Below are 18,467 nucleotides of genomic sequence, written 5' to 3'. Positions count from 1 at the left end.
AAAAATCACTATTCACAACACACACTTGAGGAGTGGAAACTTTTACTCTACGTCCTTAAAGGAAGTGTATATATGTAAATTATTTGGAATTATTTGCACTGGAGATTTGTCTATTCTCCCACATTTATTAATTTATTCAACCATTTATTTATATCAGTATAGACTCAATGATATTTATTTTATACACTGGGTTATAATACATATGATGGTTAATACTGAGTGTCAACTTGATTGGATTGAAGTATGCAAGGTATTGTTCCTAGGTGTGTCTGTGAAGACGTTGCCAAAGATATTAATGTTTGAGTCAGTGGACTGGGAGAGGGAGACTCACGCTCAATCTGGGTAGGCACCATTTAATCAGCTGCCTGTGAGGCTAGAGTAAAGCAGGCGAAAGTTGAAAAGCAGACTTGCTGAGTCTTCTGGCCTTCATCTTTCTCCCATGCTGGATGCTCCCTGCCCTCAAACATCAGACTCCAAGTTCTTCAGCTTTTGGACTCTTGGACTTATACCAGTGGTTCGTCAGGGGCTCTCAGGCCTTTGTCTACAGACTGATATTCATCCACAGCCAACAGCTGCACTATTGGCTTCCCTACTTTTGAGGTTTTGGGATTCTAACTGGCTTCCTTGTTTTTCAGCTTGAACACGGCTATTGTGGGACGTCACCTTGTTATCACGTGAGTCAATTCTCCTAATAAACTCCCCTACATATATACATACACCCTATTAGTTTTCTGTCTCTTTAGGGAACCCTGACTAATACAATACATTACTAACTTACTTATTTTGTTACTTACACTTTTTCCAGCTTTGGCCTTTTGAAGCTCTTTCAGTTGGCTTTTTTTTCACTTTGAAATAATTCCAATTATTGTGAAGTTTTTTGGTTTTTGTTTTTCATCACCTCCTTACCTATTGTCACTACAAATGTCCTAAGCTCCTCTTTCATATTTTCTGCCCCAATCCTCAAATCAGGCAGTTTTCCAAATAGTCTTGATAACTTTAATTGGAGAATAAAATTGGAAATCGAGATCTAAGTGCTAAATGTGCTGGTCACTACTGGGGTTTCGTTGCTTCTAGGTGATCTCAGCTGACAAAGCCAGGAAATATATATGTGTGTGTGTATATATCTATATATATATACCCATGTATATATCTATATCTATAAATGCATATCTATATGTAACCATCAAAATCTATAAATGTTTCTATATGTAACTACCAAAATATATATTAAACTAAGCATCAGTTTATACTAAAGTCTTCAACTGACATCTCCCACTCTAACTCATTACACGTGGAATAGTCTAACTTTCTCCCCTTGCTGTAAACTTTTATTCCAATTGTGAGAAACCTACCTCCCACTTTTCCATCCATTTACTTAATTGATCAATTCTAGTGTATATATCTAGCAGTGTCATAATCAATAACCTGTAACCCCCATGAATGCAATGTTATCAATGATAGTATAGTGTCTTGCACCTTTTGTTTTTGCCTTAAGTTTCATAGACTCCACGTATTTCTAAAGTTACTTAGGTCAACACCTTTTTCTCAATTCTTTTAATGAAGTTGTTTCATACATTGGTAATACAGTTAAACTGTTTTGTTTTGTTACATTCTGCATTCTATTCTGGAATTTCCCCAACCACCTGAATGATTATTTTATTGCACACTTTAATATTCACTCTATATGCTATAACATTCAGTGGGTTTTGACAAATGCATAGTGTTCTGTCTGTATGAGTACATTATAATATAGAATATTTTCACTGCCCTAAAATTTCCTTTATGCTTCATATATTCAACTTGCTTCCCTCAAACTCCTGGCAACCACTCATCTTTCTACGGTCTCTACAGTTTTGCCTTTTCCAGAGTGTCATAGAATCCAAATAGTACAGAGTGTTTTTTTTCACTTAACAATGTTTATTTGAGCTTAATCTATGTGTTCTTGTGGCTTGACAGTTCATTTCTTTTGATCACCAAATGGTACTTCATTGTCTGGTTATACTAGAGTTTGTGTTCTGTTTATCCATTCACCTATTTAAGAGCATCTCGGTTGCTTACAGTTTTGGCTATATGAATAGAAATTGTAAAGACATTCTAGTACAAGTCCATGTGTGGACATACATTTCCAGACAGATGGGTAAACAGCTAGAAATGTGATTGCTAGATTGTAAGATAATATTCGACTTTATAAGAGACAGCCGACCTATCTTCCAAAGTGAGTGTGCTGTTGTTATTCCCACCATAAATGAATGAAAATTCCTCTTACTCTCTGGGATGGCAATTTTGTTGGATATAGAATTCTTAGTAGAGACTCTGCTTTTCAGTATCTGAATATGTCAACCCACTCCTTCCTGACCTCTGTGGTTTCTGATGGGAAATCAGCTGCTAATCTTATTGAGGATACCTTGAAGTTGATGAGTAACTTTTTTTGTACTGCTTTTATTAATTTCATTTTGTTTTTGACAATTCGACTATTGTGTATCTAGTTGTTAATTGTCGAAGAGTTCACTCTACTTGAAATTTGTTGAGCTTCTTGGATGTGTTGGTTGCAGTTTTATAAAAAAAAAAAACAAATTTAGGAACATTTTGGCATTAATACTTCAAATAGTCTTTCTGCTCATTTCTCTCTTTTTTGCCCTTCTGCTATTACCACTATACTTATGTTGATATGCTTGATAGTGTCCCATAAGTCTGTGAGGCTCTATTCATTATTTAAAATGCTTTTTTCTATTTATTCACCAGTCTGTATTATCTCAATCAACCTATGTTTAATTTTAATGATACTTACTTCTTCCAGCTAAAATATGCTGTTAGGCTATCTAGTGATTTTTTCTTATAGTAAAATTTAACATACAAGGGTGTAAGATGACTTCCTGCTATGCAGCTAAAATGAATAAACATAAACTAAAGGCTTAATGTATGATTTGTGGAAAAGCACTAAACTGAAGTCAAGGATCATAAACTTAAAGAAAATTAGAAGCTCAGTATTCCAAGGGACCTCATACACTGCAGGGTTCCATCATTCCGAAGTTTGATTTCCACGCAATATCATATTTGAATAGCTGTTTCTATTCTATTTCAATACAGGTCAATTACCAAAGGTATGACTCAGGGCAGGTGTCCCTAAGTTTCCATTCCTATAAAATGAGGAAGTAATATTTTGTGAACTATAGTCTTTTTTGAAGTTTTAATATTTTATAATACCATTTGATAATTCAAAATGCTATTTGGGAAAACAGTACTTTTGAATAAAGTAAAAATGGTCTTGTTGCCGTAATAGCATATTTTGAAAATATTTTCTGATTAACTTAGGTTGAAAATCTTACCTGACATTATTTTAATATATTCAGGTAATATTATGATTATTTTAATACATCCTCTTACTAGCCCAGTAATGCATGTTAGATGAATGCCAGTTGTGTGCTTACCAGCATTGCTTTATTTGGACTGGATTTACAGGATTTCTTTGAATGCAAAGACTTGGAGATAACATCATCATCATCCTTCTCATCATCATCAACATTATTTTATAACTGGATAATGTCTAATACTTCTATAGTATATAATAGTTTATTAAAATTTATCCTGGGTTTTTATTTACCAAAAAAAGGTGACTTGTCAAAGAAAAATGATAGATTTTTGGTAGATAAATTTTTTTCTCAATATTTGGAAAAATATTGTTTCAAGTATTTACCTTATATTAAGGGGCTATTTCCTTTGTGTGTATGTGTGTATATTGTTTATGTGTGTTTTAATATACATATGTGCACACCATCACTGGTAATTATCCTGTTACTGAGTTTATTGAGTTTAATAAACCCAGAATTTTTTTCCCCAAGGCTACTACTGTACTCTCTTTTGGGTTCTCTGGTGCTTTAAAAGCTGCTGTGCTTGTCGGGGGACTTTCAATTATCTCCTTATATTCACTTGTCATCAAAAGAATTTTGGAAAATGGCATATGATGTGTGGGCTGATCCATAAAGCCTGGTCACTTATGCCAAAGAATTGATATTTATGCAAAATAATGAAGCTTTATGTTGGCCTTATCAGCTTATTCCTCTTAGTTTCCTGGCTATTTGCATCACCTATCATAGCTGTTTGGTGATACGTGTAGGCAATGGCTTAGTTTTAGAATATCATTAGAAAAAGGGTTTGTATGCAAGCCAGTAAAAGAAAGGAAATAAAGAAGTTATTTAAGAGAAAGTTAAGCAAAAACAGGAGTGAACTGTTTAAGAAAAGCTGTATTGTCTTTAAAAATGTTCTTGACTAGTTAAATGTCATAAGAGGGGGTAAAATATACTTTTACAAATAACGGTATTTTAAGAAAGCAATTGTTTTCTCTGAATTTCAGTTAGAGACATTTAACTTTATTAAAGTAGTTTTAATCATAAAAAAATCAAAATGTAATCTTTTCATTTCTTTTAATTGGTGGAAGATGTATGGATTTTCGAATAAGTTTATATATTGTTATAGCAGGGTTTTTTATGAGTTTTATATAATGAACCTATTCAATAACTATCTTTGCTGTCATATTTCTTATTCACCATTCATTCTCTCAAGTGCATCTGCATTGTCTAATACTGAATCATGCAAATAAGTAAACTATATCAAAGAAGAGAGACGTAAAAGGGAAGAAGTATGACCAAAGTATAATGAGTCTTAAATTATCCTCCTCACTCTCCTCCCTAATGTTATTCTTGTAGCTCCACAGTCCCTCTCATTTACTTACATTGATTTAAACTTGTTATTTTTGTTGGAAAAATTCCCGTGTCTTTTTCATATATGTTTGTCTGTATTCTTCAATTAACCTAGAAACTATTCCAGGGGACTTGGTTCCCCCAACGGTTGAGAGAACCAGCACTTTGTTGAGTTGTGGCTGCTTCTGTGTGGTGTGATGACTGGCAGACAGAGTGTCCATTGTTGTTTTTAACTAGGATGATGAATTGTGGAAGTTAATATTCTATGTATGACATCCTCCTGTGACCCTATCTCCAGCTCTCCTATCTCTGAAACTCTCTGATAGAAAGAGCAACAGATGAATCCACACTGTTATTCCCCTTAGACTGATAATGGAACCACACAAGAGATACTACACAGTTTTATTGTGGGCAAGAAGGTTTTAGGCTAAGAAAAACAGGAGAAAAAAACCGATGTTAGTTTGAGAGCGAAGGTCTAGATTTTTGTACCAGTCTAAGTGTAGTATTTCTGCCAAAATTTTTCAACCATTTAACATGTGGATGGATCTTTACACAAAATCAAATCATGATGGAAATGTGCTGCATGTTTATTACTATCTCAATTCCCTCATTATTAAGGCAGTATAAAAATGACTCTTATTTCACAAATGTCTGTAGAAAGCTTGTGGCTAAAATCTAAGTAGACTGAAAATGGGAATATATCTTAAAGACAATTCAGAGTCAGTTGAAGCTATACTACATGAAAAACTGTTAACTCTCCTGTTTTCATAAATGCCAAGTGCAGCATATTTTAAATTTTAATTTGTGTTTGTATTCTTGGTAATTTTTATCCCCCTTCAGCCAAGTCCTCATTTATTTGTTTGCTCACATCTGTCCTAGAACATTCATATTTTATAGCAAGTAAAATGCCTGGTTAACCAAAGCTACTAATCCAGGAAGGAGAGTTCCAGCAAGAAGCATTTCTAGAATGAGTTAGAAACATACAAAATGAGCAGAGGCTGAGTAATGTTTTGGCATTAATGCTGGAAGCAATGCTCACAACCAATTTACAGCTTTGCAAAGTTTGGATTTTAGAGCAATCCCTGTCTCCTTATCCATTAGCAAGGCTGTAAGGTTGGTAACTGGGTGATCCTTGTCAGGATTAGAAGCAAGACTCTATGTGCTGACAGCTTCCAACAATACAACATAAAAAATGCAACTGTTGATATTTTAATTTGCTTCTCTCTAATTTGTAACAGCTACTAACTGCCTGATTAGTCAAGGGACATTCTAAAAAGAAGTATACAGGGGCAGGGACTGTTGTGATAGGCTATTTCTCAAGTTAATAGCATAACAACATTTTTGAAAGAGGGCAAATAGAGATATTCCAAAATAGCATGGAGAGAAGTAATTTCATTATTAACTTTATTTATATTGGGTAAAATATACATAAATTAACAATTTTTAAGTGACATGCTAAGTGGCATTAATTACATTCACAATGTTTTACCTCCTTTACCATCATCTCTGGAATTCTTTTCTTCTTTCCAACTGCAACTCTGTACTCATTGAACAACAACTTCCTATTCTCCCCTGCTCCCAGCCACTGGCAAAATCATTCTACTTTCTGTCTCTGTGAATTTGATTACTTTAGGAATCTCATACTGGTGGAATCACAGTGTTTGTCCTTTTGTATCTGGCTTATTTCACTTAGCACAATGTCTTCAAGTTTCCTCCATGTTCATCCAAGTTTCAGCATGCATCAATTTTCTTCCTTTTTAAAGCTGAATAATGTTCCATTGTGTATATAAACTACATTTTATTTATCTATTCATTCGTCTATGCACATTTGTATTCCTTCTACCTTTTGGTTATTGTGAATAATGCTGTATAAACTTCACTTTTAAAAAATGGTCTCTGCACCCAATGAGCTACTATTTTATCACAGTATTTCATGGTGGATTTCAGGATAGCAAATTCTTTTGAAGAACTGAGACCCAGATACATTTTACTGAAATCATAGATTTTATATACACACATATATATATATATGTTTTAGTCATAAAATATTCCCGGGAACCTTTAAATCAAGCAGAATGCCCAGTTTTCCAGGTGGCTATCTTATGTTTTTTTCTTCATCATCTTTTTAAAACATATTTTTTAAAATAGACTATTCCATGTGGGTGTTACTTCTGGTTTTAGAGAGCACAATTCTGTTGTCCGTTCTTCTGTAGTCTGTGATGAATAAAACAGAGGCTCCCACGGTATTTTCAGTAAGATAAAACCAAGACTTAATTGGACATGGTTCATTCATGTGCAGTATTTCTGGATCTACTAACTGTGTCTGTTTACAAGGGAAAGGTGGCTGCCTTATCTTTCAGAATGGAGTGATATATGCACCAATCGCCTGTGATATTTATAGGGGGAGGGCTCTGTTCCATGGATTTGGGGTTTTATGAGATCCCCCTTGGTGGGATGCCTTTTAATTGCTTGAGTTATATTAGCGCTTGAGGTAAGATCCTTTTCTCAAGTGTCCAGCCAAAGCCCCAGCTCAGCCCTCCTCAAAGCCACAGTAAAATTGCCATGCTTAAGTAGGGTAGGAATGCTAACATCCTAGATCTGAGAGAGGTAATTTGGTCCAAAATGCACTCCAGTAATGTTTATGTTTCAGATAAAGTGCTTACAACACTGCCACTGCCCTTTTGACCCCCATTTCCTTGTTCATGTGCTTCTAGGAGAAAGTGATACTTAAATTCAAATCTTTACTTTTATTAGCTCCCAGAGTGAACTAGGATTTCAGTCCAATCTTATCTCTGGTATAAACATCCTGTTACCTTTCGTATCTTGGAGATATCTTGGAAAAAATGATTAAATACATTCCATCAAGTGAACAAACAGAAACTCATCAGAATCTTTCTTTCTTCTTTCTTTTTTTCTTTTCTTTTCCTTTCTTTCTTTCTTTCTTTCTTTCTTTCTCTTCCTTCCTTCCTTCCTTCCTTCCTTCCTTCCTTCCTTCCTCTCTTTCTTTCTTTTTCTTTCTTCTCTGTGTTTTTTCTTTCTTTCCTTCCTTCTTTTTTTTTCTGTTCCTCCCTCCTTCCTTCTTTTCTTCCTCCTTTTCCCCTTCCCTACCTGTATTTTCTCTATTTCTATTTTCTCCCTTTCTTCTTCCTCCCCACCCTATCTCCTTCTCTCCCTGACTTTCCCACTTCCTGGGTCCCTCTCTTCATCCCTTTTCATCTTCCCTCCCTTTCTCCTTCCATCCTTCTTTTCTTTCTTTTTTCCTTCTTCCTATCTCCTTCCCTTCTTCCTTCCTCTCTCCTAATTTTCTTCCTTATTCCCTCCCTTCCTCTTTCCTTCCTGTTTTTTCTTCTTTCTTTTCAAATATATGAATATATATATTGCAAACTCAAGGCAAATCATTTCCACAATTTGTAGTATAATGGAGCACACTCTTTCTTCTAAAGATAATTTCTACTTTTATAGCATTGTAAACAAAAAATATTGCCTCCATAATTTCTAATATTCTGCGCTAGGTAAAAGTGTTCTCTATGGATCAATTAATGGTTGATCTTTTTAAATATCTTACAAATATTCAAAATATGATTGTTTTCTCCAATATTCTCCACTTTCTGTGTTCTCAATTATTTCATTGTAGAACTAAACTGCCTCTTGAAGCTTCCAGAGATTTTGTTTTGCTCTTTGCCAACTTCAGCAGCCTTTGTTCATGAAATTTTTAATTCTCGAAGTGTTCTCTTTCTTTACCTTAACATGGATAATACCTGCTACTCTTTCTGGCCATTGTAGAAAACATGGCCTGTACAAATTCAAATGCTATTTTCTCTGGAAAGGATTCCCTAATCTCCCTCAAGACTCCACTAAGTTTAGTGTTGGACTTCTCCCCTCATACTTCCCCTTCCTTCCCTGAACATGGTACTTGTATATTTACTTGACTTTTTGTCGTTAGACTACAGACCACTTTGAGTCAGGGGTTGTGTATTGTTCCCTGGTGTATCTCCCTTGCCTAGCAGGGTGGCTGGCTTCTGAGAGGTCGCAAATAAATGTATGTCTAATAACTAAGGAAGAAGAGAAACTGTACACATCAAGAAGGAGATCTGAGATTACCATCATAGTGGAGAGCTACCTAACTTCTCCATTCCTAATATTATACTGTCTTACAAATATAAACTCTAATCCTCAAAATCCCTGAAAGAGAAATGGTTCTGTAATACAAATAGGAAAACTGAGGCTTGAGGAGACAAATCAATACTGATAAAAAGCACACATTGACTAAAAGTGGCAAATTGAGAATAATATGAACATCACAAATAGTAATAGTTGTTCATTGGTGGAGTCTTATCACTGAAAATGGTGGGAAAACACCAAAAGGTCAAGCAAAAATGTCACAGCCAACTTTGATAGATCTCTGGAAAATGGTCAAAAGTTTGCAACAACCAAGCAAACACTGAAAAGAGGAAAAGGTACTTCAAAAATAGTAGGAACATTTTCCAGTGTTTTTACTTGTTCTTGCTCTACACCCCTCCTTGATTTGGTGGAAAATTTGATAATAGTAGCCCATGTTGCCAGTTTGGGACCCTGGTCCTTGGTTCTGGAGGAAGAATAGCAGATCTTACTCTCAAAGAACTGTATTTGACCTGTCTGTTGTCTGCCTAAAGACTCATGCAAGATGCTTGACTTTGTTTCACCTAACTTGAAATTCTCTTAGCTCAAAAAAGCAGCTACACAGAGGGAATCATTCAAAAAGATAGTAAGGCAATGATAAATAACATGCAGTTGCTTGGAGCAAAATAATAAAATCAAGGAAAACAATTGACACACTGAAATCCTGGGAAGAAAGCTGGGAGTTTCTTTGGGAAAATGAGGCATTTAAAAGCACTATGTGCACTGCAGAATTCAGGAAGACATATAGATGCCAGGGCAGGTTGCATGCTTCAGAAGAGAACTGAGAAAACCCTAAACTTTCGTCTCTGGCTGATCTTTAGGCTCAGTGCAAGCAGGAAGTAAGGTCTGAAGTTATAAGTGGCCTAATAAGTATTGCAGGAGTGCCCACTTCACCATAAAAACACTCAACAAAGTAGAAATAGCAGGAAACTTCCTCCATCTGCTAAAGGGCATTCATGAAAAACTCAAGGCTAACATCATCCACAATGGTAAAAAACAGAAAATGTTCCCTCTAATACTAGGAACAAGACAAATTTCACCACTTCTGTGCAATATTGTGCTTGAAGTTCTGATCAATGAAACAAGAAAAAAATAAAAGATATCCAAATTGGACAGGAAGAATCAAAATGATCCTAGTTCACAGATGCCATACTCTTATATGCAGAAAAAGCTTACAGAATGCATTAAGGTGCTAGCAGAGCTAATAAACATTTCAACAAAGTTGCAAGACACAAAAGGAGCGCACACAAATTTACTGAAATCTCCATAGACTAGCGATGAACGATTCAAAAAGGAAATTAAGAAAGAAATTCCGTTTATGAGAACATTCAAAATAATAAAATACCCAGGAATAAATTTAAGCAAGAAAGTGAAAGACCTGTACACTGAAAATTAAAAATGTTTCTGAACAAGTTATGGAAAACGTAAATAAATGTAAGATCATTCTGAGTTAATGGATTTACTTTATGAACAACTGATTTTTGGCAAGGGTTCTAAGACCATCGAATGGGGGAAGAATAGTCTCTTCAAAAATTGGTGCTGGGACAACTAGATCTTCACATGCGAAAGAATTAAGGTGGACACTTACTTCAGAACATAAACACAAATTAACTGAAAAAAGATCAAAGACCTAAATGTAAGAGCTAAAGCATAAAATTCTTATAAGAAGACATAGTATTATACCCTCAATAATAAAAAGAAAATAACCCAATTTAAAAAATATAAAAATAATTTGAATAGATATTCTTTCAAGGTAGATGTACATATGTCTAATGAGCACACAAAATGAAGTTTAATATCAGTCATCAGGAAAGTGCTAATCCAAACCACGATGAGATATCAACTAATGCCCACTAACATAGCCACAATAAAACAAACAAACAAACAAACAAAAAACCGAAAATAACAAGTGTTGGCAAGCATGTAGAGAAAAAAGAGCCCTCATACATTGCTAGTGGAAATGTGAAATGCTTTAGCCACTGTATAAAGGTTTGGCAGTTTCTCAAAAAAATAAATATGAAATTACCATTTGACCCAGTAATTCCACTCCTTTGTATATACTCAAAAGTATTGAAAACAGGTTTTCAAACAAAGACTTGTACAGGAATGTTCATAGCAGTACTATTCCCAATAGCCAAAGGGTAGAAATTACACACATAACCATCCATAAATGGATGGATAAATAAAAAGTCATATATATATATATATATATATATATACATAGAATGGCCATTATTCAGCCATAAAAAGAAAAGAAGTACTGATATATGGACCCAAGGGTGAATCTCAAAAACGTTAAGCTAAAGAAACCAAACACAAATGGTCACTACTATATTATTCCACTCATATGAAATCCCCACAATAGATAAAGTAATAGAGACACAAAGAAAATTGGTAGTTGCCAGGAAATTAATGGGGGAAGAACATAAAAGTGGCTGCTTAGTGCATATGGGCTTTTCTTTTTGGGTCATGAAAATGATTTGGAACTTGATATAGGTGGGTTGAACAACATTATGAATGTACTAAATATCACTAAATTGAAATGTCTAATTGTGTTATGTGAATTTCACCTCAATAAAAAAAGATATGTAAAAGAATGACAGAAAAAGATTATAATTCACTGAACTGAAAAAATTTGAATCCATAGTGATATTCATAAAAATGTAGAGAGAGGGAGGGAGGGAAGGAAGCATAGAAGGAAGGAAGGAAGGAAGCAAGGAAGCAAGCAAGGAAGGAAGGAGGGAGGGAGGGAGGAAGAAAGGAAAGGAAAGGAAGGGAAGGGAAGGGAAGGGGAGAAGGGGGAAAGGAAGGAAAAGAAGGAAAGGAAGGAAAGGAAGGGAGAGAGGGAGGGAGGGAGGAAGGGAGGAAGAAGAGTATTTTCATGGTTTTTAAGTGTCACTTCACAGATTACTTTTTAATATAAATGGGGAAATCTACCTTTACAGTAAAGATATCTGGCAGACAACATCTCAACCCAGTAATTTTACTTAGCATTGCCAACTATGGAGCAAATTGACATCACAGGCCCCCCTAGTAGGGCGCAAAAGAAAGAAGGCAATATCTGCTGTGTGATACTGTTGCCACAGATGCTTACAATGAATCATATCACATGGAAATAATCAGATGATTCAGATGTGGAACACATCATATGATAGTCTAGACTCTTCAAAATGTCAATATTATGAAAGATGAAATAATATGAAGGAGTATTCTAGGTTAAATAAGAATAAAGAGAATTTGACAACAAAACATAATGGGTAAGCCTTGATTAAATCTGGAATCAAGGGGAAAACAAACAATCCTAGCTGTTAAAAACATATTTGGAACAATTGGGGAAATTTGATCATGAGCTGTACAGTATGTATACGATGGTGTCATTTATTCATTGCCTCTCAGCTTCTAATAAACCCTTCAATATACACTCTGTGATAAACAGTGAAATTTCTTTAAACATTTCCCCTTTAAAAAGTGAGCATGATGTTAAGCTTTCTAAGTAGAGGGTACTGGAGAGACTTTACAGGAGCAAGAGACTCCTGCAATTTCTATGCCAAGGGGTGGCCACTGGGGAGGAGAGATCAGTGTTGGTGCCATGGAGCCTACCCCAGCGTAAGACCCATAACATAATCTCTCTGCCACCAACCTCTGCCTGGCAATGGCCTTTCTACAAACTTCTTAACATGGAAATCAATATCCCTGCTTGGCTTACATAAAGCTGCCTATAGCACAAAGGGTTACACGCAGAACACTACTTGTTCCAAGAGTTTCTATGTGGTCTGCACACAGCCTACCTATACCCTAGGTATTCAGGCAGAGCTGCCACTCCCTCCGAAGTGGTCTGCATACTCTGAGGTCTTCCCTACCTATTGTCACCTGGACTCCCGCTGCCGCTGGTTACTCATTGCCAGCTTTTGCAGCTACAATCCAGAGGGTTGTCTATTTGCCCAGAATCTCAAGAATAGCTCCAGACTGGTGAAACTATTTAACTTCTTGGCTATCTGGTGGCTAACTCACCTGTGCTATGAGGTCTGAACTCCTTTTCAAGTTTGTTCTTCTCTTGGCACTCTCTCTCAGTCCTGGGTTACTATGTAGACTTCTCTTGTACTTTATAGTTAGTCCTTTACTATAGTTAATAATTTTACAGTTTAACTTACCCTTTTTAACATACTTTCTGGTATCTATCTCCTGACTATCCAGATTGCTACAGAATTGCTATCAGGCATAGTTCCAGAAAATATACCCCCTAAAGAGGACATATTAGTTTCCTGGGCTTCCATGACAGTTACCCAAACTGGGTGGCTTAAAGCAGCAGAAATTCATGGATCTCACGGTTTTGAGGCTAGAAGTTAAAAATCAGTATCACTGAGCCATAGTTAAGCTGTGGGCAGGGCCTCACTCCATCTGGAGGATCCAGGGGAAAGTCTGTTCCTGTCCGTTCCACCTTGTGGGGGCTTCTGGCATTCCTTGACTAACAGCTATTTCACTCCAACCTTGAAATCTTCTTGTATCTTTATATGGCCTTATCCTCTGTATGTATCAAACATCTCCTGCCTCTCCCCTAGGGCTACATGTCATTGTATGTAAGGCCGACCCAAATAATTCAGGATATTCTCTCCATCTCAAAATCCTTAATTTAATCTCATTTGCCCTCCTCAGCTTCTTTTTTACCACATGAGATAAAAGTCACAGGTTTCAGAGATTAGGATGTGAGACATGTGAGATGTGTGGTCTTTTAGGGGGAATTTTTTTCGGCCTACGTCAGATGGGGTGTGAGGTAGCATGATCTTTACCAGTGAGATATGGGACGCTAATAACCAATGGCACCAATGGCATGAAATGACATTACAATTAATCAAGCCATCATCTGCAGCTGATTATAATTAAGTGCCAATTGAAACACTTACCTTGGGAGTTCAAGTGGGTGCTGTCCTTAACTGTATGGCAGTAATAATGACTACAAAGGCTGCAGTGTGAAATAGTTGTTTGTTTGTTTGTTTGTTTAGTGCACTTGAGTGCTTACAAAGAGAAAATGACAAGCTAAGATCTATTATCTTCCATTTCAGGTCACGGTCTGAAAAATCATACAGCTTTCTTAATAGCCCTCCATGACATCCCTATGACAATTTTTTTTTTCTACTATAATAGGTGCAGGGCCAATATTGCTGAAAATCAGACACAAATTTTAATTGTGAGAGTTGTTAAATTACAATGACAATTGTATTAAAAGTGTATTATGACAATTCATAGTATCTCAAAGTTTCTTATGTTAAAGGCTATTGATTGAAAAGTAGTGAGATTCTAAAAATTGGCATGAAGACATCTGGTTGAACCCAGGTAAAACTGATAATCTTGAACCCTCGACTCATTCTGAGCGTCTCTTACTGATAGAAATGGCTGGCCATCTGGTACTCCAGGAGTTTGCCTTTCTCAGCCTGAAAACCCTTTGATACAGTAAGTTGGGTTGGATGCCTTGGAAAGTAATGCTTATTCTTCTTGGGATCCATCACAAACCCCCACCTCCATTGTCACTAGGCCCAAAGCTAGGGTCAAATCTCAGTGGGCTCTGGGGTGGCAGACAACATAACCCATGATGAAACAGCAAGACCTTGCTAATATATATTGGCAGAAACCATGGAAACGTGTGAGAATATTGTTTAAGGATATTAGACCAAAAAGGAAGCAATGTAACACTAGATTTTGCTGTATTAATTGATATTAATTAATGAACAGCCTCAGTCAGGGGTGGTTCTTTGCAAAGATGAAAGAAAATCTCCCCAGTGGCAGACCTTCATGAAGTATATTTGTTGTCTATTATATCTGAAGTGAGAAGTGGCCAGAGTGCAGATCTATACTAATTTATGAGCACTTGCTAATTAATGGTTTAGCTGAAGAGTTAGGGACTTTCAAAGAAGTAAACTTAGAAGACTTGTAACAAATGTGTTTGGGGAAGAAGTATGTGGATTGACCTCTCAGAATGGACACAGACTGTGAAGATATTTTGGTCCCATGTGGATGCTCAGGAAAAGGCATCCACTGTAGTTAGAAATAATGTATTGTATACTTAAAATTTGAGTAGATCTTACATGTTCTCAATATTTTTAAAAGTACTATGTGAAGGTGAGGAGTATGTTAATTAGCTTGGTTGTGATAATCACTTCACAATGTATATAGTCAAAACATCACATCTTAAGCCTTAAGTACATAGACCTTTGTCAATAACTCAATAAATCTGGGGAAAAATAAGTAAACAAAGGAATATCTCTGTGTATGTTAGCCATTCTGTTTCCCCAGCCACCCCAGTGCTTGCCCAGTGGACTGATGAACATAGTGACCATAATAACAGGGTTGTAGTCTATGTCTGGGCTCAACAGGAACTTCTTACTAAGGTTGACCTGGCTACCACTAATGTGTAGCCTGATCTGCCTTTTTTTTTTCCTTTTAATTCTTCAAAATTTCTTTTCAAAAATGTATATAAATTTATGGCATGCATCACATCAGTCAAATAATGTACATTACACTCATTAAGTGATTTATTATCACTTCCCTCACTTCCACTCTTTCACCTTTCCGAGTTTCCTTTGTCTGTTATTCCACATTCTACATCCATGCATACACATTATTTAGCTCCCACTTATAAAGTGAGAATATACAGTATTTGTCTTTCTGTGTCTCACTTGTTTCACTTAAGCTAATGTCCTCCAGTTCCATTAAAGTTGCTTAAAAAGACAATTTTTTTTTTGTTTTTTTACTAAGTGGTGTCACGTTATAGACATGTGCCACATTTTCTTTGTCCAGTTATCGACTGAGGGACACTTAGGTTGATTCCATATCTTTGCTATTGTGAATAGTTCTTCCACAAACATATAGGTGTGGTTATCTTTTTGATATAATGATTTATTTTCCTTTGAGTGGTTACCAGATAGTGGAATTGCTGGATTGAATAGTAGTTTCATTTTTAGTTGTTTGAGAAATCTCCATACTGTTTTATGTTCCCACTAACAGTGTATAAGAGTTCTCTTTCCTCCACATTCTACCAACATTTGTTATTTTTTGTCTTTTTAGTAATAACCATTCTGACTGGTCTTAGATCATATCTCATTGTGGTTTTAATTTGCATTTCTTTGATGATTAGTGATATTGAGCATTTTTTATACACCTGTTGGCCATCAGATGTCTTCTTTTGAAAAATGACTATTAATATTATTTGCCCACCTTTTAATAGATCATTAGTTTTTGTTGTTAAGTTGTTGTTGAGTCCCTTGTAAATTATGGATATTAGTCCTTGTTGGATAAATAGTTTTCAAATATCTGTTCCCATTCTGAAGGTTGCCTGTTTGTATTCCTTTTTCTATGCAGAAGCTTTTTAGTTTAATTAAGTCTCATTTGTCTATCTGCCAATTTTGGATATCAACATTGAGTTTCCATTGTGTCACCATTCCCTGGGGACCACCCTGCCACCTAGCGGCAGGTTGATTGAATTGGCTCTCTTCCATCACGGAAGTGAGAGATTTATCCTCACTGGAATACACATATGATCCGGATATGAGTTTATCTTCCCTGCTGGTAATATTTCTTTTAGTACTACCATAAATGGACTCAAATAATGCCTAACCCACCATGATGGGGTTCCTCACAGTACTGCGTTGGATCCAGAAGTGCATTTCACAGCAAAGGAAATGCAATAATGGGATCATGTCTTGGAATCAAATGGCCTTCCCAGATACCTCATTACCCAAGAGCAGCTGGCCGAATTGAAAGGTAAAATGGCTTAATAAAGACTCTGTTACGGTGTCAATTGGTAAATTACAGCTTGAATGCACAGGATTTTGTTTTATAGGGTGCAGTTTATGCTTTGAATCAGAGGTCGCTGCATGCCATTGTTTTTCCTACAGTCAGAGTGCGTGTGTCCTGGAATCAAGGTGTGAAAGTGAAAATGTCTACTCTATTATCTAATAACCCCCTGCAAAATTTTGCCTCTCATTCTGACAATGACAATCCAGCTCTGCTGGATTGGAGATCTTGGCTTACAAGGGGAATGCTTCCCCTGGGGGACATGATAGGTCCACAGCAATGGCTTCATCAAATTGAAAGATGAAGTTTTGATCTGGTCACATTAGGCTCCCTCCACCACTAAACAAATAAGCAAACTAACAAAAAAAGGAGCTAAAAGGGAGCTAATCTACTGGCTGGAATGATTGATTTTGATTACCCAGAGTAATTTGGGTTGCTGCTGTAAAAGAAAAAGAAAGACAATGTCTGGAAACTATTTTTATGTAAACAGAAAAAAAAAAAAAAAACACTTTCATAAGAACCAAAAAAATCACACGAACACTCATAGAACCTGGTTGTAACTTCATATCACTGAAAAAGGCACGGAAGAGATAGAAAAAAACCAGTCCTGAATTGCCAATGCCACCCCTCCCCAGATCCTCCACAGTGACTATGTGGTACAGAGAGCATTTCTGGTTTCTGGGGGCAGGACAGCACAGCAATTGTGATTCATTGACCTCAGTGTTGTCCTGTTAGAGAAGAAAGAAAAACTGGACCAAACTCAGCTGATGCCTGCCCACAGAGAAAGCATTTAAACCAGTCCTACCCAGAAAAAGAATTGCAAATCTCAACTATCCTAACTTGAATTCCCCCAAACCTCTCCACCAAGGGCTACAGTGCTCTCTGTCTCAAAGTAAACTTGAAAGACAGTCTAGGCCATAAGGACTGCAATTCTTTTTTTTTTTGGAGATGGATTCTCACTCTGTCACCCACGCTGGAGTGCAGTGGTGCAATCTTGGTTCACTGCAACCTCTGCCTCCCAGGTTCAAGCGATTCTCCTGCCTCAGCCTCCCGAATAGCTGGGACTACAGGTGTGTGCCATCATGCCCAGCTAATTTTTGTATTTTTAGTAGAGATGGGGTTTTACCATGTTGGCCAGGATGGTCTCGATCTCTTGACCTCGTGATCTGCCTGCCTCGGCCTCCCAAAGTGCTGGGATTACAGGCATGAGCCACTGTGCCCGGCCAGGGCTGCAACTCTTAGATGAGTCCTAGTGCTGAACTGGGCCCAGAGACAGTGGACTGGGAAGGAGGAGTACACAACATACTCAGACACCAGCTAGGGCAGCCAAGGGAGTTCTGGCATCACACCTTCCCTAACCCCAGGCTGCACAGCTTGAGGCTCCAAAAGAGACGCCTGAGGAAAGGAAAAGGAAAAGTGGGGAGGACTTTGTCTTGCATCTTATATACCAGGTTCACCACAGCAGGATAGGGCACCGGTCAGAGTGGTGAGGCCCCACTCCACGCCCTACCTCCCAGATATTACTTCTAGACACACGCTTAGCCAGAAAGAAACCTGCTGCCTTGAAAGGACTCATTCTTGGCAGCATATATTACCTGCTAACTGAAGCGCCCTTGTGTCCCGAATAACCAGAAGCAATACCAAAATACTACATCAAGGGCCTTGGGTGAGCCTCTGAGACTTGCCAGATTTAGGTGAGACTCAGCACATTAACAGCTGAGGTGGCTATGGGCAAAACTCCTTCTGCTTGAGAAAATCAGAGGAAAAAGTAAAGGGGACTTTGTCTTGAACCTTAGATACCAGGATGGCAACAGAGGGTAGACC

At 36.9% G+C, this 18,467-nt stretch overlaps 1 long non-coding RNA gene across 1 annotated transcript in view; it reads left to right on the top strand.

The window, feature by feature from the left end:
* The first annotated feature begins 633 nt into the window (after positions 1-633).
* The window catches only part of LOC131382215 (uncharacterized), a 47,696-nt gene continuing 29,862 nt past the window's right edge, over positions 634-18,467 (top strand). The window contains exon 1 of the long non-coding RNA XR_009211488.1: positions 634-674. This is a non-coding gene — a long non-coding RNA (uncharacterized LOC131382215). The remainder of the gene's footprint in view (positions 675-18,467) is intronic.

Source organism: Hylobates moloch, unplaced genomic scaffold, assembly GCF_009828535.3.
Source record: "Hylobates moloch isolate HMO894 unplaced genomic scaffold, HMol_V3 SCAFFOLD_21, whole genome shotgun sequence".
Taxonomy (NCBI): Eukaryota; Metazoa; Chordata; class Mammalia; order Primates; family Hylobatidae; genus Hylobates; species Hylobates moloch.
Note: the sequence above shows the minus strand (reverse complement) of the source record. Positions and strands in the feature narration are given on the sequence as shown.